The 27,226-nt window shown below is 37.3% G+C and overlaps 1 long non-coding RNA gene across 1 annotated transcript; it reads left to right on the top strand.

Annotated features, from left to right (window-relative positions):
- LOC130462023 (uncharacterized) lies at window positions 1-25,982 on the top strand. Its single transcript, XR_008922132.1, has 3 exons — window positions 1-285; window positions 25,489-25,569; window positions 25,714-25,982. It is a non-coding gene; the product is annotated as an uncharacterized lncRNA (long non-coding RNA).
- Window positions 25,983-27,226: the final 1,244 nt, after the last annotated feature.

Here is a 27,226-nt window from a genome sequence, read left to right as displayed (position 1 = left end):
TTTATTATCAACAAATTATCATGTTTAATTAAGCTTATCCAATGGAAGTTGTTACACTATTGATTTTCAAAATTATACATAACGTACAGCCGTCTTAAATGTCAATGCTTTTCAACCAGTCCAAAAAAAACATCAAATTTCTAAAACCTCCTAATTTTCCAGAAATGTGAGAGGATAGTAAACCCTCGTGGCGCATTCGTTGTACGAGAAAACTTCCGCGAACGAGTTACTGACTTACGAGTACACGCACATACGGTGATACGGATACCAGTTTTAAAATGATAAGTAATGTTAATTACTCCGTACTTTTTATTATCATTATGTTGGTGCGTTCTATTTACCTGATTTTCACTTATTTTTTTCTGAACTTATCTGAATTGAATTTATCTGAACTTAACTAATATTAACTGAACTTATTAGAACTTATCAAAATTATTTTAGTTATAAATTATACTTGGTCAACTCTTATTTTTCCTAAACTTATTAGGTGAACAGATCATATATGTGAAGTTTTTTTTTTGTTTTGGTGTTACCACCCACCTTTAGCCGTTAGTGTTAGTTGGATTCAGGGCGAGTTCTAGGCGGATAAGTTCCAGTCCCCTCCCAATTGTTGTTGCGGGAATCGAACGTGCAGTCCTCGGCTTTTTCCCCACCAATTTCAGCCTCAATCACCACTGAACCAACAGGCAATTGATACTCCCTCCGTCCTCCGTCTCTTTTTGTTCTTTACGTTTGGTATTTTGCACGCGTATTAACGACTAATTAATGTGAATTGAGATTCCTCTATTTTTTTTTTTAAACACACAAATTACGTTATTTTTTTGTAATGTTTTCACTTTTATTAAAAATTCTGATATTGCGAAAATGAAAAAATTAATGTTCCAATAGAAAAGTGCGAAAGATTAAATGAACTAATGAATTTAATTAAATTTGATAGAATATTAAAGCATTTATGTAATAATATAAAATAAAATGTAAATAATATTTTGTGGCACCTAAAAAGAAAAACCGAAAAGGTAAAGAATAAGAAAAGAAAGAGGGAGTAGGATGTAAAGTATATGAATAGGGATGGAAATGGGTGGGATTTGGGTCGGGTGAAACATCATCCGAATCCATCACCCGCTTTCATCCGCTCCACCCGGTCCATCCGTCACCCGCTTTACTCATCACCCGCATTCCGTCCATCCATCACCCGCAGGTGAACCGGGTGGATCGGGTGAGAATTATTAACTATTAAAAATTCACGAGTTAACCTAATGTTTGGGGACTCACCTTTTGAGTTTTTCTCCCTTTGGGATCTGCACCTTTTTTTTTTCACCCTTTGGGACCTCAACTTTACTTTCCGGCATGTTAACTCACCTTTAACTCACCTTTAACCATAGCATAAATTTTTTAAAAAAAATTGAGATATGTTTGAATGATTTTACTAAGAAATATAGAGTAAATGCATAGCTACAAGCTTACGATTACGTACATAAGGAAAAAAAAAGAGTGGCTTTTGGAAGTTTGGTAAGAAACAAGCTACATGCTTGGTTGTTAAAAATAAATCAAGCTACATGTTGCAACTAATAATTACAGTGTGTTCGATTTACCTGATTTTTACTTATATTTTTCTGAACTTAACTGAATTTAACAAAATTTGTTAGAATTTATCAAAAATTCAAAACTCATTTTAGTTATAAATTGTACTTGGTTAACCCGTATTTTTTCTGAACTTATCTTATCTGAACTTTAATGAACTTATTTTTCTTGAAATAAGTGGAAATAAGGTGAACATAACACTACTTTAGGGGAGTATATAGGTTCAAAGTAATTAAGAACAGAGATAAACACTAGAAATAACATTATAGTCTTGTTATCGTTGTTTGCAATAATCTGTATGGTATATATAAATTAGACTTAAACACAAACGTGAAAGCGTCTAATTAAAGTTCGATTGTGTAGAAATATAGTAGCATATGAACCTTGTAACTGATTGAAAGACATCCTTTGTTTTGGAACAGGCAAGTTTTATCGTGTTTTTATAGTTTTAGATTGCATTGAGCCAAATTTATTGTAATGGGAAAGAATTTAGTTTAGTGAAATTGTATTTTAAGGTAGTTCCATATTTTGGGATGAGTGGGTAAATTCTACTTGAGCTAATGAGCTAAGAGAATACGCAATACAAGTTTAAACATCATTAAAGCTAATACGAAAGAATGAGAAAATAAGGTTTAGACTTTTAGAATGATGCTAATATTATGCCCCATCATGTATTATATGATCGTACTTAAATGCTTGTGTAAAAGCGTCTAACTAAAGTTCGAATGTATAGCAGTATATGAACCTCGATTTATATTTGATTGAATAAATAAATATATCCAATTGAAGTTCGATTTTACAGTTGTATATGAACCTTCTTAAGTTTAACCGAAATCCAAAATGTTACGTTATTAATTGTTCCCAAGAACCCTGCTAAGCCAATGAACTAAGCTAATACAACAATAAACATTCTTAAAGCAAATATATAAGATAGAAAATGAGGTTTAATATTTTAGAAGGGTATCAATTTTTTAACTACGGACATTCTGGATTAAAAGGTTAATCTATCTAAAATCTATTAACCTAAACCCTTTTTATTTTTTAATTAAAGAACAAAACTAAATATGTTTCACATTTGTTCTTTTGGGGACTAACCTTTTAACTATGGGGACTAACCTTTTAACCATAGGGACTAAACTTTCAGACTTATAAGTTGATTTTGGCCGGAATATACTTTATGGGTCCTTAATGGTGAAAAAAAAAGGTTTAGGTCTTTAACGGTGAAAAATTGCAAAGGTGAGACCCCATTCTTTATCTTAACTCAAAAATTCACCATCTAATAATATGCATAATAATTAACGAAAAGAAAAAGGTTACATATCTTCACTTATTACCAAAATATATAATTAGTTCTTATCATGCATAACTTATAACCAAAAAAGAAAAATAAATATGCACTAACTCTAATAAATAATGGATTTATACACATTTTATGTTTAAATATTAATATAAATTATATATTTAAAATAAATGGGTGACGGATCGGGTGATAAACGGGTGATGGATAAAAAAATATCACCCGCATCCGACCCAGATCCATCACTCGCTTCACTCATCACCCGCTTTTCATCCATTTAATTCGGATTTTTCACCCATCTAATTATAACGGGTGACCCGATTAATAGATCATCCACTGGATATTTCCATCCATATATATGAACGCACCTCTTAATTACCAAACAGACGTGTAATAAGTATTGACGGAGTACCGAACAAACTCCTTTTTTGTGTTAGTTTTTTAGGTGTCTTTTTACAATGCCAAATGTAACAGAAAAACGGATAGAACAAAAAAAATCAATGAAAACAGAAAAAGCATTATAATAGAACGGTGGTCCAATTAATTACGATGCAATGAAGTGGATGACTTGAGAATAGAGAAGTTGAGAGGAGTACGTAATCACGTCTTTACAGCTATTAATTGGACCAACTAACCTGGTTCATGCACTTGTACGTACATTTGTATGCCTTGTAGTTGGACAAACTAGCTTAGGTGGTTCATATTAACAGTGTTGACACCTTGAAGGCTGGAAGTCGATCGACTAGTGGAGGAGGATATATATGATCCAGACTATCAGAAAGTATAAATCCGTTACTGTTATGTTTTTGCAAATGTAAGTGGCAAAATGATAAACGTACTCCCTTCGTCTCATATTTGTAGCCCCGTTTGATAAAAATACGGGTTTTGAAAAAAATAAAATATAGTACATGAAAAAGTAGAATAAAGTACAAATGATGATTGAGTTGGATGGAAAAGTGTAATTAAGTACATTAAAAAGAGAATATAGTATACAGACTCATTCTCAGTAAAATCCTTCTCTTTTGAAATGGCAAAAACATTGTCACAGACGCATACAACCTCCTTCAAAGGACTATGGAAGGGCCTTGTTCCACACCGCAACGAACTTTTTTCATGGTTCGCCATCCTTGGAAAACTCAACACAAGGGCTAAGCTTGCATCCTTAGGAATAATTCCTTGGTCTGAAGTCCAATGCGCATTATGTGGGAGCAGTTCGGAATCATACAACCATGAATCTTTTTATTCACTGCTCTATCTCACGTAGCTTGTGGTGTTGGTGGTTAAACATATGGGATTCACAGTGGGTCTTCCCTTCGAACCTACGGGATGCTTTTATGCAATGGCTTCATCCTCTTAAAGGTGAGTTTTTAAAAAAAAGTATGGCTGGCAAGCTTTTCGATCATTATCTAGACAATAAGGAAAGAGAGAAACTTCAGAATCTTTCAACAAAAGCTTGTTCTTCTTCGACTAAATTGGTGGATAAAGGGATGGGGTGATCCATTTCCTTACAACTCCAGTGAGGTACTCCGTAATCCTTCATGCTTACAATGGTGTTCCAAAAGGACTTCTGGTCATCCAAGGCCTCCCTCCCTCTCAACTGTTTGGTCCCCCCTGCTGAGAACGAAATAAAATGGAACGTTGATGCATCCTATCATCCTACACTGCGCAAATCAGCCATAGGTGGCGTCCTACATGACTCAAAAGGAAATTTCATTTGCGTCTTCTCTTCCCCTATACCCTACATGGAGATCAATCTAGCCGAAGTATTCGTAATTCATCGAGCCATTCAAGTCTATTTAAGCTGCAACTTCATCAGCAATCGTAGTTTGATCGTTGAATCCGACTCCGCAAACGCTGTAAAATGGTGAAAAGACAAAGTTGGGGGTCCATGGAATATCCACTTCATTTTGAACTTCATCCGATCAAATGCATCAACCCACAACATAGTAATTTCTCACAAAAGTCGTGCCTCAAACATGGTAGCAGATTGTCTGGTAAAGCAGGGTCTCAGTAGGGATGATGATTTCATTGCTTGGATGTAGAATTTTATCTTTACATTAATCGTTATATTCGATTGCTTAAGTTTGCTGTATATCGTTTGTGAACTGAGCACTTAGCTCGATTAAAGCAATAAAATCCCCCAATTATCAAAAAAAAGAAAAAGAGAGAATATAATACATAGGAAAGTGGAATATAGTACATGATGTTAGGTTATGATACATATGAAAATTCATAAATCATGCGGAAAAACCATAAAGCCAGGAAAACATATTATTTACACATAATCATTTAGCATAGTTTAGATGCATACTCTTTGTTGCGTGCCTTCCCTAGCTGCGCGCAAACCGAACAAGAACAAGTCTTTAGGACTCCAAGTGTCGTCCCTCCGTAGATAGTCCACAGCACGTCCGGATCCGCCTTAAGAGTGACCAACTAGAATCGCCCTTAAGGTACTATTATTTTCGGCACTTTATAGGCAAATGTGTGACTGAATTTTTCTCTCAAAAACTCACTTTGAATACTTGAATGCTCGATGTAAATATGTGACCCTAGGCACTTATTTATAGAGTTTATGGAAAGGAATTATAATCCTATTAGAATCCAAATCTATTTAATTATAATCCTACTAGGACTCTAATTAAACAAACTTTATCTATTAGGATTAGATTTAATCATATTACGAATCCCGGTAGCCTTAGGATTCCGAGTAACACACACGAGTGGCGCACAAGCACCGCACGCCCGCACGCAGGCCTTGCGGCCCACGCCGAGCGCACAGCGCAATGCCCACTGTCACAGCCTTGTCCGCGCGCGCGCCCAAGCTTCGGCTGGGCCTGGCTTTTGCGCTGGGCCTGGTCGTATGCTTGGCGTGTGGTTGTTGCGCTTGGCTTGCTGGGCGATGGCCCGGCTTCGTGCTGGGCCTTCGTCTGGCAGGCCTCGTCCGATGCTAATTCGTACGATACGCTTCCGATTAAATTCTCGATTCCGGAATTCATTTCCGATACGAACAATATTTAATATTTCCGATTCCGGAATTAATTTCCGTTTCGAACAAATATTTAATATTTCCGTTTCCGGAACTATTTTCCGATTCCGATAATATTTCCGATTCTGACAATATTTCCGTTTCCGGCAATATTTCCGATTCCGGCAATATTTCCATTTCCGATAATATTTTCCGATACGTACCATGTTTCCGTTTCCGGCAACATCTACGACTTGGATAATATTTATATTTCCGATACGATCCATATTTCCGTTTCCGGCAATATCATCGTTTCCGGAGTATTCATTTCTTGCCTGTGACGATCTCAGCTCCCACTGAAACCAAGATCCGTCGATTCCAAATATCCATAGATGGAGTATTTAATGCCATTAAATACTTGATCCGTTTACGTACTATTTGTGTGACCCTACGGGTTCAGTCAAGAGTAAGCTGTGGATTTAATATCATTAATTCCACTTGAACTGAAGCGGCCTCTAGCTAGGCATTCAGCTCACTTGATCTCACTGAATTATTAACTTGTTAATTAATACTGAACCGTATTTATTAGACTTAACATTGAATGCATACGTGGACCAAGGGCATTATTTCCTTCAGTCTCCCACTTGTCCTTAGGGACAAGTGTGCATTGCCTAATTCCTTTGTCGCTCGATGCTTGCTCTTGAACATAAGGTAAGAGTTGTCATCCTTATTATGTCCAGAGGTGTTCCTCGGTTTCAGAGTTAAACTGATCAAATAAACAGATAATCATAGCCTATGATTCATCCGAGCACGGCCATGCATTTCATAGTTTCTGGCTCTCCGAGTGGCCTTGTACAACTTTTAAGCATCTCATCCCGATTTATGGGAGGACAATCCCAATCTTGCGATCTTGAGATTAGACTTCGTTTGATAGGTGATTACCTGAGCGTTGCCTTTATAGCCTCCTTTTACGGTGCGACGGTTGGTCAACGTCAAAGTAACCAGTTCTCAAACAAGTAATCTCAAATCACTCAGGTATTGAGGATTTAGTGTCTAATAATTTTAATGAAATTTACTTATGACAGATTTTCATCTCTTACAGTAAAGTTTCATAGGTCTTGTCCGATACTAGTCTTCCCAAAGTAAGTATCTATGCAAATGATTATGACATTGCCATGTCCACATAGTTCAAGAAACAGAACTACTAGTCATCTTGCATTCTAATCGTCTAACGTTTTCTATGCGTCCAATTTTATAGACAACTCCGACTAGGGACCATTTTCAACCTTTGACATTCAAGTTCACTTGATAGACATTTCTTAGTCACAGGACTGGTCCTGACAATCTATCTTGAATATATCGTCAAATTGAAGGGACTCATCATTTAATAAACCACAAATTAAATGGAAAAATGAATTCTTTTCATTTATTGTGAATGATTAACCAATAATGTTTTACAAAGATTTAAACTCTAAAACTTTAAAACATTAAACAGGGATATCAAAGCCATTCTCCAATATGCTTGATTCCCATAGCTGCAGTGTGCGAGTTGTGCTTCGCCTGCGGCAGAGGTTTAGTCAATGGATCTGATATGTTGTCATCAGTTCCATTCTTGTTTATCTCGACTTCTTTTCTTTCAACGAACTCTCGTAGAAGGTGAAATCTACGAAGTACATGCTTGACTCTCTGGTGGTGTCTAGGCTCCTTTGCCTGTGCAATAGCTCCGTTATTATCACAATACAGGGCTATTGGTCCTTTAATGGAGGGGACTACACCAAGTTCACCTATGAACTTCCTTAGCCATATAGCTTCCTTTGCTGCTTCATGTGCAGCAATGTACTCCGCTTCAGTTGTAGAATCCGCAATGGTGCTTTGCTTAGCACTTTTCCAGCTTATTGCTCCTCCATTGAGGCAGAAGACAAACCCAGACTGTGATCTGAAATCATCTTTGTCGGTTTGGAAACTTGCGTCCGTATAGCCTTTAACAATTAATTCATCATCTCCACCATAAACCAGGAAGTCATCTTTGTGCCTTTTCAGGTACTTCAGAATATTCTTGGCAGCAGTCCAATGCGCCTCTCCTAGGTCTGACTGGTATCTGCTCGTAGCGCTGAGTGCGTACGCAACATCTGGGCGTGTACATATCATAGCATACATTATTGAACCAATCAATGATGCATATGGAATCCCATTCATTCGTCTACGCTCATCAAGTGTTTTTGGGCACTGATTCTTGCTTAGAGTCATTCCATGAGACATGGGTAGGTAGCCTCGCTTGGAGTCCGCCATCTTGAACCTATCAAGCACCTTATTGATATAAGTGCTTTGACTAAGTCCAATCATCCTTTTAGATCTATCTCTGTAAATCTTGATGCCCAATATGTACTGTGCTTCTCCTAGATCTTTCATCGAAAAACATTTCCCAAGCCAAATCTTGACAGAGTTCAACATAGGAATGTCATTTCCGATAAGTAATATGTCGTCGACATATAACACTAGGAAAGCAATTTTGCTCCCACTGACCTTCTTGTATACACAAGATTCGTCTGCGTTTTTGATGAAACCAAAGTCACTGACTGCTTCATCAAAACGTATATTCCAGCTCCTGGATGCCTGCTTCAATCCGTAGATTGACTTCTTTAGCTTGCTTACCTTTTTAGCATTCTTTGGATCCTCAAAACCTTCAGGCTGTGTCATAAACACAGTTTCTGTTAAAACGCCGTTTAAGAAAGCAGTTTTGACATCCATCTGCCATATTTTGTAATCGTAATATGCAGCGATTGCTAACATTATCCGAATAGACTTTAGCATTGCAACTGGTGAAAAGGTTTCATCGTAATCCACACCGTGGACTTGCCTGTAACCTTTTGCAACCAATCTAGCTTTGAAAACTTCAAGTTTCCCATCCTTGTCCTTTTTCAGTTTGAAAACCCATTTGCTTCCAATGGCTTGGTAGCCATCTGGCAAATCGACCAAGTCCCATACTTGGTTTTCAGACATGGAGTCTAATTCAGATTGCATGGCTTCTTGCCATTGCTTGGAGCTAGGGCTCGTCATAGCTTGTTTGTAAGTCGTAGGTTCATCACTTTCAAGTAATAGAACGTCATAGCTCTCGTTCGTCAAAATACCTAAGTACCTTTCCGGTTGAGATCTATATCTTTGCGATCTAGGCGGGGTAATATTTCTAGATTGACCATGATTCTCACCAGATTCTTCTAAAGATCTCTGAGTTTCATCCTGAATGTCATCTTGAGCATTCTCTAGAGTTTGTTGTTCGACTCGAATTTCTTCGAGGTCTACTTTTCTCCCACTTGTCATTTTGGAAATGTGATCTTTCTCCAAAAAGACACCATCTCGAGTAACAAACACCTTGTTCTCAGATGTATTGTAGAAGTAATACCCCTTTGTTTCCTTTGGATAGCCCACAAGGATACATTTGTCAGATTTTGGATGAAGTTTGTCTGAAATTAATCGTTTGACGTATACTTCACATCCCCAAATCTTTAGAAAAGACACATTTGGAGGCTTTCCAAACCATAATTCATATGGAGTCTTTTCGACAGCTTTAGACGGAGCTCTATTTATAGTGAGTGCAGCTGTATTTAGTGCATGTCCCCAAAATTCTAATGGAAGTTCGGCCTGACCCATCATTGACCTGACCATGTCTAACAAGGTTCTGTTCCTCCGTTCCGACACACCGTTCCATTGTGGTGTTCCAGGAGGAGTCAATTCTGATAGAATTCCACATTCTTTCAGATGGTCATCAAATTCATAGCTCAGATATTCACCGCCTCTATCAGACCGCAGTGCTTTAATCTTCTTGCCTAATTGATTCTCTACTTCACTCTAAAATTCCTTGAATTTGTCAAAGGATTCAGACTTATGCTTCATTAGGTAGACATAACCATATCTACTAAAGTCATCAGTGAAAGTGATAAAGTAGCTGAAACCACCTCTAGCATTTGTACTCATTGGTCCACATACATCTGTATGGATTAAACCCAATAGTTCATTTGCTCTTTCTCCAACTTTAGAGAAAGGTTGCTTTGTCATTTTGCCAAGTAAACATGATTCGCATTTACCATAATCCTCTAAGTCAAATGGTTCTAGAATTCCTTCCTTTTGAAGTCTTTCTAAGCGTTTCAAGTTTATATGGCCTAATCGACAATGCCACAGATAGGTGAGATCTGAATCATCCTTTTTGGCCCTTTTGGTATTTATGTTATATACTTGTTTGTCGTGATCTAATAAATAAAGTCCATTGACTAATCTAGCAGATCCATTAAACATCTCTTTAAAATAAAACGAACAACTATTGTCTTTTATTAAAAAGGAAAATCCCTTAGCATCTAAGCAAGAAACTGAAATGATGTTTTTAGTAAGACTTGGAACATGGAAACATTCTTCCAGTTCCAAAACTAGCCCGGAGGGCAACGGCAAATAGTAAGTTCCTACAGCTAATGCAGCAATCCGTGCTCCATTTCCCACTCGTAGGTCGACTTCACCCTTGCTTAACTTTCTACTTCTTCTTAGTCCCTGTGGATTGGAACATAAGTGTGAGCCACAACCTGTATCTAATACCCAAGAAGTTGAATTAGCAAGTATACAGTCTATAACGAAAATACCTGAAGATGGAACGACTGTTTCGTTCTTCTGATCTTCCTTTAGCTTCAAGCAATCTCTCTTCCAATGCCCCTTCTTCTTGCAGTAGAAGCATTCGGATTCAGAAGTGGGTTGACTGACCTTCCTCTTTACAGATTTGGTTGCCACCTTTCTTAGCATTCCTCTTCTTTCCAGATTTCTTGAACTTGCCCCCACGCACCATAAGCACATCCTGCTTATCACTTTTGAGCGTCTTTTCAGCGGTCTTCAGCATACCGTGAAGCTCAGTGAGCGTTTTGTCCAGACTATTCATACTCTAGTTCAGTTTGAACTGATCATACCCGCTATGAAGAGAATGGAGGATGGTGTCTATAGCCATTTCCTGAGAAAATTGCTGATCCAGCCGACTCATATTCTCAATGAGTCCAATCATTTTGAGAACATGTGGACTTACGGGCTCGCCTTTCTTAAGCTTGGTCTCAAGAATTTGCCTATGAGTCTCGAATCTTTCGACTCGAGCCAGATCTTGGAACATGTTCTTCAACTCACTGATGATTGTGAAAGCATCTGAGTTGATGAACGTTTTCTGTAGATCCGCACTCATGGTGGCGAGCATTAGACATTTCACATCCTTGTTGGCATCAATCCAACGATTGAGGGCTGCCTGAGTGACCCCGTCGCCTGCGGCTTCGGGCATCGCCTGCGGCTTCGGGCATCGCCTCTTCTAGGACATACTCCTTTTCTTCCTGCATAAGAACTATTTGCAAGTTCCTTTGCCAGTCAAGGAAGTTCTTCCCGTTCAACTTCTCCTTTTCGAGAATTGATCGAATGTTGAATGAATTGTTGTTTGCCATATTTAAAACTACAATTGAAAAGAATAAACAAATAAATAACCATTCATAGTTTCTCTTAATAAACTTAAATTCTAGCATACATGCATAATTCAATGTTTATTAAGCATTTTATTCAAGTTATGTGTTCCGGCAGGTGTGAATAAAATGATTCCAAGATCCTAAAATCATTGAAGAACTAAGCACAGTTTGTCGACTTAATCCTAAAACATCTTAGGTAAGCAAAAGCCTTTTGCTAATAGTCTAGAAACTATTCTTGGTTGATAGGTACGTCTAAGAACTTATTAGGTAAACCTATCGATTTTGCCACGACATAAAAGGACTCCTTACTTATATCGTTGAGTTTCACCAAAACTAACATGTACTCACAATTATTTGTGTACCTTGCCCCTTTAGGACCAATAAGTAACACCTCGCTGAGCAAAAACTATTACTAGATTGATGTAAAGGATATCCAAGCAAGTGTATATTTTGGCATGGCACCTTTTAACTCAATTTTTAAGTTTGGAACTTAAGGCTCTTACTATGTTGGTTAGATTTTAAGTGAACTAAAATCCTTAATCATGCAACATAATCAAGCTTTTGATCTCATGCATTTTAAGACATATTTAAAAGCAATAAATAACTTAAAACATGCATAAGATAAATGTGATCTAGTATGGCCCGACTTCATCTTGAAGCTTTAACTTCAAAGTCCGTCTTGAAAATCTCCGTGGGAGGCACCATTTTCTTCAAATAGGATAAGCTATAATTAAAACTAATTACAACTATTTGATGGTACGCAGACCATATTTGAATTGAAAAACAACTTTGGTACTTTAGACCAATTACATTCAAATTAATGGTACGCAGACCATATTTTCTATCCTATTTGGGCCATACTAGTCACTTCATAACCTGCAAAACAGTACATATACAATATATACCATTCACCCATTCATTATCATGAATGGCCCACATAGCTGGTCAGTATAACACATTATGCATCAAGTAAACATTTGCAACAATTAATCAAGGGCACCAATAATCTACCAATTATTCAGTCCTTATTAATTCTAATCAAGTTGTTTTAACCTTAAGGATTTGTAGACCTAATCAAGAGTTTATGACTAAAAGGGCTCCCACTTAAACCAATAAATTCATATGCTTTACTAATTTTAAACATAAAAATGTATTTCTAGTCTAACCGGAAACATACAAATTTAATTAAAATTTAAAGCTCATATAAATTTATAATTGAATCCAAAAAGTTTAATTTAATTTCAGTCGTATTTAAATTAATTCATGATTTTAATTTTAGTAAAATAATTAGAATAAATAAAATTTATTATAATTACAATATTCAAAATTAAAATCCAAGAAAATAATTTAAATTATTAATTTTAAAATTAATTAAAATTACGAAAACTGAAAATTTCAAATTAAAATTTCTAAACGATCTAATCGTAACGCAACAACCCCACGCAACGTACGCCCATGGGCCACACGCACACAGCCATCGCTGGCCATGTGCGCGCAGCCCATGCGCTGCGTCGCATCGCTGCTGCTGCTGCTGCTCTCCTTCGCAAGGCTCCACGCGAGCTGGTGCTCGCTGTGCGCGCGCCAGCGCTCGATGCACGCGAGCCATCGCTCGCTGCGTTCGCTCGCCAGCGCTCGCCAGCGCTCGCTTTATGCGGGCCAGCGCTCGCTTTATGCGGGCCAGCGCTCGCTGCGCGCTCTTGCCAGCGCTCGCTTTGTGCGAGCCAGCGCTCGCTGCGTGCGCTCGATCCTGCGAGCCATCGCTCGCTGCGCGAGGCATCGACGCTGGGCGTAGCACTCGTGGCACGCGAGCTTGCGCTCGCTGCGCGCGAGGCTCTGCACGCTTGCGCGAGGCAGTGCGCGCTGTGGCGCAGCTCGCTTGCTGCCCACACGCGACTGCTGTGCCTTGTTTCGCCCTCGCCCATTTGTCCATTGCTCACAGCCCACGACACAAGGCAGGGCTGCTGCCTTGTGCTCGTGCACCATGGCCTTGCTCATTGCATTCGTGCCGCATGGGCGACGAGCTCCCTTGCTCGTCGTCACATGCCCGCACTATACAACACCCCTTAAGGGTAACACGTAGCGTCCATTGCTTTGTGCGTGCAAGTTATATGAACGAATCGCATAAAATTTAAAAATTTATATTTAAAATTAATGACAGATTAATAAATAATATTAATTTCATAATTTTAGGGTGAAAAATCGAAAATTTATTATTCAATTGATTTCCGATTAACATGGATTCAAGTCTAGGTCATAAAAATTTAAAATTTAACATAAATTTACAATTTTTATGGTGGTTTTTAATCATAGGTATCTAATTAAATTATAATTAATTATGAAAATCAAATTAATTCTACATTATTCTAATTTTCAACAAATTAATCATAATTACAAATTAGATTGCATAATTAACAAGGCTAGGCATTCAATCTTGTTAAACATATACAGTAGGTCAATCAAAAATTCAAGATTTATCAACAAGAATCGTAAATATTTAATTTAACATCTTAAATTTACGAAATTTTGCATTCGAAAAACTAAAACCTCCGAAAAGTCATAGTTAGGATTCGAATTTGAGAATTCTGGGTTCGGCAGAAAAATACTGTTTTTGTCAAAATTTTAGAATGCCTTTTACATGCGGAATTGACACAAAAATCACTCGGTTTGGATGAGTAACGAAGAAACTGCCGAAAAACTGCGTACGTATAATTAAATAAACGCAATTTGCAATTAATTAACAATTACGAAAATTAATCACCCCTTTTAATTCTTGCAAATTTGTAATATTCAACCATGTTCATGCAATTTAGATTATGAAAATAATTAGAGGCTCGTGATACCACTGTTAGGTTATGATACATATGACAATTCATAAATCATGCGGAAAAACCATAAAGCCAGGAAAACATATTATTTACACATAATCATTTAGCATAGTTTAGAGGAAAATTTGGTAATATTAATCCAACCTTTGGCCGGTTTTCTTTTATTAATCCCACCTACGACATATTTTTTAATAATCCCACCTTTACTACCCAACGACTTTTATTGGGCTTAAGTGACCGATAACTGGTGAAAAAATCATCGAGATGGTGATGAATTGATGATGATGACTGAATACATCTAGAGAGAGTACTTCCACGTAGGGATATATTACCGGCGACAATAGGTTTATGACGTGTTGGGCCCAATAAAAGACGTTGGGTGGTAAAGGTGGGATTATTAAAAAATATGTCGTAGGTGGGCTTAATAAAAGAAAATCGGCAAAAGGTTGGATTAATATTACCAAATTTTCCTAGTTTAGATGCATACTCTTTGTTGCGTGCCTTCCCTAGCTGCGCCCGAACCGAACAAGAACAAGTCTTTAGGACTCCAAGTGTCGTCCCTCCGTAGATAGTCCACAGCACGTCCGGATCCGCCTTAAGATTGACCAACTAGAATCGCCCTTAAGGTACTATTATTTTCGGCACTTTATAGGCAAATGTGTGACTGAATTTTTCTCTCAAAAACTCACTTTGAATACTTGAATGCTCGATGTAAATATGTGACCCTAGGCACTTATTTATAGAGTTTATGGAAAGGAATTATAATCCTATTAGAATACAAATCTATTTAATTATAATCCTACTAGGACTTTAATTAAACAAACTTTATTTATTAGGATTAGATTTAATCATATTACGAATCCCGGTAGCCTTAGGATTCCGAGTAACACACACGAGTGGCGCACAAGCACCGCACGCCCGCACGCAGGCCTTGCGGCCCACGCCGAGCGCACAGCGCAATGCCCACTGTCGCAGCCTTGTCCGCGCGCGCGCCCAAGCTTCGGCTGGGCCTGGCTTTTGCACTGGGCCTGGTCGTATGCTTTGCGTGTGGTTGTTGCGCTTGGCTTGCTGGGCGATGGCCCGGCTTCGTGCTGGGCCTTCGTCTGGCGGGCCTCGTCCGATGCTAATTCGTACGATACGCTTCCGATTAAATTCTCGATTCCGGAATTCATTTCCGATACGAACAATATTTAATATTTCCGATTCCGGAATTAATTTCCGTTTCGAACAATTATTTAATATTTCCGTTTCCGGAACTATTTTCCGATTCCGATAATATTTCCGATTCTGACAATATTTCCGTTTCCGGCAATATTTCCGATTCCGGCAATATTTCCATTTCCGATAATATTTTCCGATACGTACCATGTTTCCGTTTCCGGCAACATCTACGACTTGGATAATATTTATATTTCCGATACGATCCATATTTCCGTTTCCGGCAATATCACCGTTTCCGGAGTATTCATTTATTGCCTGTGACGATCTCAGCTCCCACTGAAACCAAGATCCGTCGATTCCGAATATCCATAGATGGAGTATTTAATGCCATTAAATACTTGATCCGTTTACGTACTATTTGTGTGACCCTACGGGTTCAGTCAAGAGTAAGCTGTGGATTTAATATCATTAATTCCACTTGAACTGAAGCGGCCTCTAGCTAGGCATTCAGCTCACTTGATCTCACTGAATTATTAACTTGTTAATTAATACTGAACCGCATTTATTAGACTTAACATTGAATGCATACTTGGACCAAGGGCATTATTTCCTTCATATGAGTGGGGTTTTCAATACATTTTTAATAAATATAGTATATGAGAAAATGGGGACATTAATAGCCAAAACTAGAAACAACACTATAATTTTTGTGACGTCCGATTTGAAAAATAGGACTATAATTTTGAGACGGAGAGAGTACGTATTACTTTCTCCGGTTTTCTTTTTAGCTGTAACAATCAGCTGTTGAGCCTGTTTAATGATCGGATAATTATATAGTAGTTGTTAAATTACTTTCTAAAGTGCTATTTTAATTAAGGATTTGTGATTTTAGTGGGAATATATGATTTATATAGAGGTGAAATTTGAAAGTTGAAAAAAAATATATAAATTTGATGATACTGAGTGTTAAAGAGGGATATATAGTGGAAGAATTGAATAAATATACTTCATCCGTATTTATTTAAGAGATACACTTGGCCTGACATGTGTATTAAGAAGAAGAACTGAATGAAATAAAGTAATAATACAAGTGGGGTTGAGTAGATATTTTATTAAGTAAAACAAGTGAGGAAAATGTCATTTTAGGGGGTGGGGTGTAGTTCTGAAATTATTTGTTTAATAGGGTAGTGGGACATAGGATATATTAGGTAGATTATTTAATTACATGGTGGGGTTGATAAATTACTAAAACTGACAAGTGTATCTCTTAAATAAATACGGCCGGTAAAAAAGAAGTGTATCCCTTAAATAAATACGGAGGGAGTATGAATTAAATGTTGAATTGATGTTGAATGAGGAAGATGGAGTGGAAGAGGTGTTGATTATTTGAAGCTGTAAAACACTTTGTACTTCGTACGTATAGCAAACAACAAAATGATAAATAAAAGAAAAACATGGATGAAAGATGGAGATGGCACGTGTTATCTAATTAATCACATTATATATATATATATATATATATATATATATATATATATATATATATATATATATATATATATATATATATATATATATATATATATATATATATATATATATATATATATATATATATATATATATATATATATATATATATAGATAGGGGAGGGATCCGGTGAGAACACCTCCTTATGTAAGAACACTTCTTATGGTGAGAACACTTTTACACTCTCTATGTTCTATATTTATTCAACAATGTTCTAAATTTTCAAACTCATGTTCTAAATTTATTCAACGATGTTCTAAATTTATTCAAGCATGTTTTAATTTTATTCAACCACGTTCTAAATTTTTAACCTCATGTTCTAGATTAATTCAAGCATGTTCTAAAATTATTCAACCATGTTCTAAATTTTTAACCTCATGTTCTAGATTAATTCAAGCATGTTCTAAAATTATTCAACCATGTTCTAAATTTGTAAGCTAATGTTCTAAATTTATTTAAGCATGTTCTAAATTTATTCAAGCATGTTTCAAACATGTTCTAAATTTATTCAACGATGTTCTAAATTTTCAAACTCATGTTCTAAATTTATTCAACCATGTTCTACACTTATTCAACCATGTTCTAAATTTATTCAACCATGTTCTAAATTTTCAAACTCATGTTCTAAATTTTTAACCTCATGTTCTAGATTAATTCAAGCATGTTCTAAAATTATTCAACCATGTTCTAAATTTGTAAGCTCATGTTCTAAATTTATTCAAGCATGTTCTAAATTTATTCAAGCATGTTCTAAATTTATTCAACGGTGTTCTAAATTTGTTCAACCATGTTCTAAATTTGTTCAACCATGTTCTAAATTTGTAAGCTCATGTTCTAAATTTATTCAAGCATGTTCTAAATTTATTCAACGATGTTCTAAATTTGTTCAACCATGTTCTAAATTTATTCAACCATGTTCTAAATTTGTAAGCTCATGTTCTAAAATTATTCAATCATGTTCTAAAATTGTAAGCTCATGTTCTAAATTTATTCAAGCATGTTCTAAATTTATTCAAGCATGTTCTAAATATATCCAAGCATGTTCGAATATTTGCATTTTTCAAGATCCGAATACATTTTCCGGAAATGTCTCTTAACCGCAAACAACCAGCAAACCTAGTCCTTCCATTTAGCCACGAAAACTGAATCTCGTAACCTCAGACCAGTTCAGCCACGAAACCACAAAAAATTCGAACAATCAATTGAGAATGCCGATTGAAAAATCGATTTCGAACAATCGATTAAAATTTCCACCGCGAGCAGCGATTCGATTGAATATTTACGATTGCAATTGATTTCGAATTGAGAAGTGCTGATTGAAATTGATTTCGAATTGGAGGAGAAAGGAGGAGGATTGAACAAACTTACTGAAATTGCTCATTGAAATCGATTTCGATTTCGAACACCAGCGATTGAAACGATTCATGATTCGCGAACCACGACCATAACCACCGGCGATTTAAATTATTGCAGCGGCGGAAGGCGAGCATCGGCTGTTGGTGGTGGTGTTCTGGTTCGATTTCGCGGCCACCAGAAACACCGCTGCCACCGGCGATTATATTTGCAGCAAGCAGTGAGTGGCGGCAAGCGGAGATTGGAGAGCCGGATGTTGATGGTGGCTACGAACGGTGGTCGGATGTGGTGGTGTTCGAAAAGAGAAGAGAGAGAGAGGAATAGAAGAGAGAGAACAACCGCCGCCACAACCGCGAGATACGAGCGGCGATCGGCGTCCGGCGAACGGCGAGCAGTGACCGGCGAGCAGCGGCGGCGATCGGCGGCGGTGAGCAGTGAGAGAAGCGATCGAAAGGAGAGAGAGAAGGGGGAATCGAAGAGAGAGAAATAGGGCTGGAAATAATGAAAAAAAATGGTTAAAAAATAATTATATTGGGATATTTGTTCATAATAATTACGAAAATGCCATTATTAAAAAGTGTTCTCACCTCAAAGAAGTGTTCTCACCGTAAGTAAGTGTTCTCACGAGAGCCTTCCTATATATATATATATATATATATATATATATATATCCCATTTCATTTCAAAACCCTATTTTCCTTTTTCTCTCCTCATGGCTCTCTTCTTCGAGGTTGTTTTTTCGCATATCAGATATGTGTGAAAACACACATATCAACTAAAAGACAAATAGCTAAAAGACAAAAAATGAAGTACCATTCATGTTAAAAAAAGTACCATTCTGCAAAAAAAAAAGTACCATTCTGTAAAAAAAAAGTACCATTTTTGTTTAAAAAAGTACCATTTAATTTCTTTTTTGTCCTTTTTCCTATTTTGTCTTTTGTTCTGATATGTAATTGCTCATACATATCTGATATGCGCTTGTACTTCCTCCTCTTCTTCTCTCTCCTTGAACGCCGCCCCCTCTCATATAAATTGATAACGGAAATGACAAAGCAGGCGGCGGAGCTCCTCCCCTTTCCACCAAAGATATTACGGTGGCAGACGAGTAGCGCGAGATGAAGGAGAATAGCGGTGAAGGAAGCAAAGGATGGAGGAGAGCCGCGGGGATTAGAGGCGGCGAGTTTGGGAAGCAAAGGTGGTCGGTTCTGTTGTTGTTTTTCGCGGAGGAGTAACGATGCAGGCAATTGATGACTGCAATCGTGAAGGAAGCGGTGAATGTGCTAGTCGCTTTTGTTAGTTTCGTGGAGTTCCACAAGAGGGGGGTGAATTGATTTTTTGCAGTTTTATAAGAAATAAACAATAAGGAACAGAAACAGCAAAAAGAGCAAGCACGATTTAGCGTGGAAAACTCTCTAGGCCCAATAGAGAGGAAAAAACCACGGCCCCTTTGGGGACTCAAACACTTCTACTAATTAGGAAAAACAACTCAGTTTCTTTACAAGCCTAATCTACTCGGGCCACAATCTGTAAATCATCTCAGATTACAGATAACTAGGAACAACCCCTCGTTGTTCCTTTCTCCCAATGAAACAATCCCTCAATTGTTTCAACTCACAGATCTCTCTTGAGATCTTTCACTCTTGCTCTAGTAAGCCTGACTCAGGCTTAACATACATCAATTCGACTTAATGTAAATACAGAATAAATAAAAACTAAGATAAATACGAAAACACAAGACCTACCAACCAATACTGCTCTATATGGGAACAGGAACAGACTCTTAAAATAAAGACTTTAAAGGCGATACCTGAAAGTTCCGATTTAATGCTTATGAGTCTGATAAGTTTTACGAGAAGAACTTTAGGTATATTTATAGAAATTCCGTGATTTACCCTAGTAAACCTATACTTCCGAATTCTAATCAGATTAGGACTCTTCTAAAGATAAGTTTCTGTTAAGAAACGATTTAATCTTCTAGAGTGTTTGACACCAGATTGAATTCTATCTTTATACACCTAAAGACTTGAACTTCTCCTCGACTTCTTCCAACGATTATCTTTAATCATGATTAACTAATTTTAGACATATTAAAACCTTTCTTTAATATCGATAATCATTTGGATTAAAACTTAGTTTATTCTGCGACCCTAAGAACTTAGGTGATAACTTGACTCTTTAAAAACAATGTTCCCAGACTTAGCAGTATGTTTGATACATTGGCCTTGTACCTTTGCGTATTCATCAAATACTTCTTAAGCCTTCACATAAGCTTAATCCTTGCATCCACACTTGAAGCTTCTTGACTTGTTATATCATTTGATGCTGCTTCAAGGATTTACTGGACTTATTTTCTTTCCTTCGAGGCTTCTTCATCCTCATCAATATAAGTTGAAAGTTACCACTTCACTCTAGTCCTGTCATTTCTAGAATGTAAAACGGAAGATCAAATAAGCTTGTCATCATCAAAACTCAGGGACCAACAATTTCCCCCTTTTTGATGATGACAACCTTTCAACTTGAATAAAACATAACATTCTCTTAAAGTAAACATGGTGAGTTCCAAAATCATGTATTGAACATGGAAACAGACATTCTAAAACTTTGATCGAACCATGTATGAGTAAAATCAGAATGAAACAAGTTGCCAATAGTACTCTCTTCCCCCTTTGGAATGATAAAAAAGGTGGATTTGAAAAACGATTTTGAAGAAGGAAAGTACGAGAATCATGTTACCCTTCCAAACAACGAATCTTGTTGCAGCTCAAGTCGGTCAACGAGTTTGACCGCACCCCTGCAAGCAAAATTCAGGCAAAAGCAGTATAGAAAACAAGACAAGTAAGCACCCTGCATGTTAGTGTGATCGAACCATCAGAATGTAGGAAAAGCGCGCTAATGAATATTAGCCATGATAATCCCGGCGCAGCAAAACAAAACACAAAGTTCCAAAGTTTCACACAACAAAAACCAAAAAAAGTTGTTTATAGGAACAGGAAGGGGGGTTTTGTTTGTAGCAGGGTCTGGGCAGGATCAGGCTTGAGGAGAGGCAGGCTTCAGCAGCTTCATCAGTATGGACCTCCACCTCCTGGATCATATCAGCTAGGCGCTCAGTCATATCATTGAAAAATTGAGCTTGATCCGTCTACACCTACACCATAAGCTCCTGTAGTGACTTGAGTGATGCATGGATTGCTGTATTCTCCTGCTGCAACTGATTCAACCTGTCCATTACCTTTGTAAGGATGCCATCTTGGGAAGGAGCTGCAGATTGAGTTTCCCCATCCTTGTCTGATTCTGAGTCATCAACCCTGTAGATCGAGGAGGCATAATCTTAGAGGAGCTGGCAATACGGCGACTGCGCCTTGTAGGTAGAGTAGAAGCAGGAGAATGATGGATTGATTGTGGTTTTGCAGGAACTTGAGGGGGGGACCTTTATCGAGGTCTCAAATCAGCCATCACACCCTCAGAAATCCCTTCTTTTTCCGTACAGGGGAACACTGTCTCACCCTCTTCCTCAGAAAGATCGTCCTCCTCTTCTATCTCTTCACCTTCGTCGTCCTCGAGCTGAGCCTGGTCACCTGGTCCCATTTTCCCCACACAGACAACACCATCTATAACCCTCAGACTAATCCCATTTAGACAGGCTCGAGAAGGATATGGGCTTGGGAAAGTGGCTCAGAGGTGTAAGAAGTGAGATCAACACCCATTTTGCGCATGATGAAGGTGAGAAGAGACCCATAACCAATGAAATTATTTTGGGAAATGCAGTGGGTGAGGTGGGCAATGAAAACAGCAGGGAAATTGATTTGGTGCTGGTTTTCAAGCAAGTAGATGTAAATAGGTCGAATCTGCTAGCCAAGGCCCTTTTATCAGCACGAGGAACCAGACCTCAACGAACGACATTAAACAAGACTTTCTGAAATGGTGTAAGTAAGGATTGATTGAGAGCTTTTGGTACCTTCCCTGGTCCCCCAAAATACGAATAAACCTCCTTCATGGTAGTACTCCCAAGTTCAATTTGTCCCTTCCCCTTATAATAGACCTCTTCCCCCAGCACAGGAACCTTAAACCATGATCCTAATTTTGTAGCATTAAACCTAATTTTTGTTCCATTAACAAGTGAATTGCAAACCCCTTCAGAATAGGTAAAATTTGAACAAAACTCCCCCATTGCTTCTGGAAACATACAAGTATTTGAACAGAACTCAAAAAAATACGTCCACCCCTGTGACTCTAGACATTCCAGTAGTTCGACAAACCCTACCTCTCTACATCAAGCAAAATCGACACTTAAACCATGAAGCATGCGATCAACCGGAAAGAAATGATACCTAGGTTCATCAGGTTTGACTTTCTTCTCCATTGGTGGTTGGAGTTCCCCCTGAACTGGTGCTGGCTGCTCCTTCTTCACCGAAAACTTTCTCTTCGTTGTCAATTTAGCAGAAGATTTTGAAGCAGGTTGCTTAGTTGGAGGTTTTGGGGCCATGTTATTAGTGGGTGGTGGTGGAAGAGTTTGAAGAGGGACGACGGTGATAATCGGAATTGAGGGAGAGTGAGGGTTTGTGGAATTGGGAAAGGTGAGGCGGTAGAATGTCATGATTATATAGGAGAGGTGGCTGACGATAAATAGGGGGTGATAAGGATGTGGGTTTGAAATTCAAAATTCCGGGAAGTGTGAGAGGTTTGATTTGATGCTCTTCAATTTTATAGATAAAGAATTGGAATATGAAGGGTTTTAGTATTGGGAATCGGTGTGTGGGAAGCGTGTGTAAGTGAACAAAATGAAAGGTCATGCATGCACCGGGTTCATATGATTCATTGAACCAAAAATGCTTTCCATTCATTTTTGATTTTCCCACACAAATGCAAAATAAATACAAGTCTAGTAATTAATGCAGTTACCTTAGTAATGCACAAACGTGACTGTGGTAATGCACAGCTGGGTTTTACAACAAGATTGTATTTGTTAGTCCATTCAGAGAAAAATAAAGCATAAATTTTTTTATTTATTTTTTTGTGATTTTTTTGTTTAAAATCATCCAAGTAAGGTTAGAAAAAAGAAATTGGCTCGACGTATCACTGAATTTTAATCATACCAAGTTCTAACCTCAGTTTGTCGTGTATGTCCCTATTCAAGGGTTTTGTCAAGATATCAGCTGATCTTCAGTAGGACAGAATTCGAGTTTTACCAGTTCCTTTTCTACATAGTCTTTTAGAAAATGATGCCTAATATGTATGTGCTTGACTCTTAAATGATGAACTGGATCTTTGGATATACAGATGGCGCTTGTGTTGTCACATAGTATGGGAACACACTTTAGTCTCATGCCAAAGTCCCTTAGTTGTTGCTTGATCCATAGCATTTGGGAACAACCTGAAGCAACTGCAACGTATTCGGCTTGTGTTGTGGATAGTGCAACACTGTTCTGTTTCTTGGATGCCCAAGAGACGGCACATGCTCCAAGGAACTGGACCATTCCCGATGTGCTTTTCCTATTTACCAAATCACCTGCATAATCAGCATCTGTGTATCCTTTAAGGTCAAAGTGATCATAGTTGGGATACCATAAACATAAGTCGTCAGTGCCTTTTAAGTATCTTAGAATTATTTTGACTGATGTAAGATGAGATTCTTTAGGGTTAGATTGAAAACGAGCACAAACACCTACACTAAAGGCAATGTAGGTGGTTCCCATTGGAGTATGATTTCTTTTGGATGACTCCATTCCATATTTCTTGATGAGATCCTTGATGTATTTCTGTTGGTGGATCATGATGCCTTGTTCCGTTTGCTTGATTTGGAGACCTAGGAAGAAGTTTAGTTCTCCCATCATACTCATTTGAAATTCTTGCAGGCTCTTGGAGCTTGTTTTAGTCCGTATAGTGCCTTGTCCAGCTTGTATACATGTGAGGGGTATTATGGATCTTCAAATCCTGGTGGTTGTTCCACATAAACTTCCTCTTTAAGATATCCGTTTAGGAACGCACTTTTTTTGCAGTTTTATAAGAAATAAACAATAAGGAACAGAAACAGCAAAAAGAGCAAGCACGATTTAGCGTGGAAAACTCTCTAGGCCCAATAGAGAGGAAAAAACCACGGCCCCTTTGGGGACTTAAACACTTCTACTAATTAGGCAAAACAACTTAGTTTCTTTACAAGCCTAATCTACCCGGGCCACAATCTGTAAACCACCTCAGATTACAGATAACTAGGAACAACCCCTCGTTGTTGCTTTCTCCCAATGAAACAATCCCTGATCAATTATTTCAAATCACATATCTCTCTTGAGATCTTTCACTCTTGCTCTAGTAAGCCTGACTCAGGCTTAACATACATCAATTATACTTAATGTAAATACAAAATAAATAAAAACTAAGATGAATACGAAAACACAAGACCTACCAACCAATACTGTTCTATCTGGGAACAGGAACAGACTCTTAAAATAAAGACTTTAAAGGCGATACCTGAAAGCTCCGATTTAATGCTTATGAGTCTGATAAGTTTTACGAGAAGAACTTTAGGTATATTTATAGCAATTCCGTGATTTACCCTAGTAAACCTAGACTTCCAAATTCTAATCAGATTAGGAATCTTCTAAAGATAAGTTTCTGTTAAGAAACGATTTAATCTTCTAGAGTGTATGACACCAGATTGAATTCTATCTTTATACACCTAAAGACTTGAACTTCTCCTCGACTTCTTCCAACGATTATCTTTAATCATGATTAACTAATTTTAGACATATTAAAACCTTTCTTTAATATCGATAATCATTTGGATTAAAACTTAGTTTATTCTGCGACCCTAAGAACTTAGGTGATAACTTGACTCTTTAAAAACAATGTTCCCAGACTTAGCAGTATGTTTGATACATTGGCCTTGTACCTTTGCGTATTCATTAAATACTTCTTAAGCCTTCACAGAAGCTTAATCCTTGCATCCACACTTGAAGCTTCTTGACTTGTTATATCATTTGATGCTGCTTCAAGGATTTACTGGACTTGTTTTCTTTCCTTCGAGGCTTTTTCATCCTCATCAATATAAGTTGAAAGTAACCACTTCATTCTAGTCCTGTTATTTCTAGAATGTAAAACGTAAGCACAAATAAGCTTGTCATCATCAAAACTTAGGGACCAACAACTTTGATATTGGTGGCTCCGTTTTCTCCAAATTCATTTGATCATTCATCTCTCCTCCCTTCTTCTTCTTCAGTAGTTTTAGGTTTTTGATTAATTAAGAAAAAAATTCAGAAAAACAATGTTCTACAAATTTTGAATAATCAAGTTTTCGTTTGTTGTAGGTGAAATTGAAGATGTCGAAGGTCACTGGTGCTCTCTTCCGACCTTTAAGTTCCAGCGAGATCAGAGATCACGGCAGTTGCGTCAGTATTCATAGCATCATTAAATAATTTTCGATTTTTTCCAGAAGTTTTAGAGAATGTTGCTGATTTTAAGTAATTTTGAATTTTTCTTGTGAATACGTTGATTTTCTGCTGTTTTATGATGTATTTTACTTTGAATTGCAGGATGAGAAAGACGGAGATCTATGAGGGTTCTGCTCAAGCTAGTGTCTATATATTAAGAAAAATCTAATAATACTAGAAAATTGAGGTCAAAGCAAGACAAGTGAATAGTGTCAAAAGGGTGTAATTATTTAGGAACGGAGGAAGTATATCCTATGTATGCGTAAACTCTTTTTTTTTTTACTTTAGTGAAAATCAATTAAACTGTAATTCAATAATTTCCGCACAAAAGCGTGTTTTTGGCATAAATACTATGTTGAAGATAATTTGAATCGAAGACTTGTTCGTTTAGTATGCCTTTGAGATCTATTCGTAACATACATAGTATATATCAAGTTCTTTAACACTAAAAATGGATTATGGACCTGTAATGTAACGTAATACTCACGTATGCATTCCGTTTGCTAAAAATTGTTATATTCCAGTAGGACTTTGTATTGTTGCAACACAACTTCTACAAGTCATTATCTATAGTTGTACCCCTTGTAGCAGAAGTACTAAGTACAAGAATATGGAGTATTATTTTTGTTTTTCTTCATGGTTCTAGAAATGCATTTGGCCATGAATACGTATACATTAGAATGATGCATGAATTATTATTTTTGTCAAAAAATACATTATAATTAAAATTGGATTTTATGAGAAAGTACCTTATTATACACCCTTTAATACAAGAGTTTGTCCGTAGTATGATAACTAGGTTCAACAAGTCAAATATAGAATTAACAATAGATAGAATTACAAAGGAAAATTTGTTAAAAATGATCTTTATAAGGTCGACTTTGTGAGAAACGACCCTATACAAGGAAAGTGGCAAAATAGGACCTTAAATCATAATTTTGTTGTTGATTAGGACCTTTTGCCGATTTCCTTGCATTGACTTTATTCTTTCCGGCATTGAGTTAGTTTTTCCAGCGTTTTTCATGTGCAAAGCACGTGCCTCGATTTTCTCCCTTTACCCTCCCCAACGACCATGTTACACCATCGTGTCACCACCATTCCGCCGCCCTTTTCCCTCAACCACCATGTTCCACCATCATGTCACTACCATTTCACCTCCCTTTTCCCTCAACCACCATGTTCCACCATCATATCACCACCATTCCGCCACCAACCCACCACCATTGTGTACTTCAAATAAATAAACAAACCACAAAGCTTTTGTTTGTGAAATCAAAATACAATCATTCAGATTTCCAATAAATTCTCCTTATTTTGGTACCCAAAAACCACAAACCTTGAAAACTTATGTTAATTGCAGACAAGAATCTCCTAAAACTCTCAAATAACTGCCACTTTTATTGGTTACAATTTGATGCTCTTCAAGAATTTGCTTACCTTGTAATTGGGTAATTCTTCTACTTCATTGATCGAGCATTAATCATAGCCCCTTGTGAATTTCCTTCCCATCAAAGCTAATGCTTAAATAGTCTCTCTTTTCGATCTGCTTCTTCATCTTTTAGTACTATCTTAAAATATGTTTTGTTGTCCATTTGGTCTTTTGGGTTGTAAAATT

Source organism: Spinacia oleracea, chromosome 5, assembly GCF_020520425.1.
Source record: "Spinacia oleracea cultivar Varoflay chromosome 5, BTI_SOV_V1, whole genome shotgun sequence".
Classification (NCBI taxonomy): Eukaryota; Viridiplantae; Streptophyta; class Magnoliopsida; order Caryophyllales; family Amaranthaceae; genus Spinacia; species Spinacia oleracea.
Note: the sequence above shows the minus strand (reverse complement) of the source record. Positions and strands in the feature narration are given on the sequence as shown.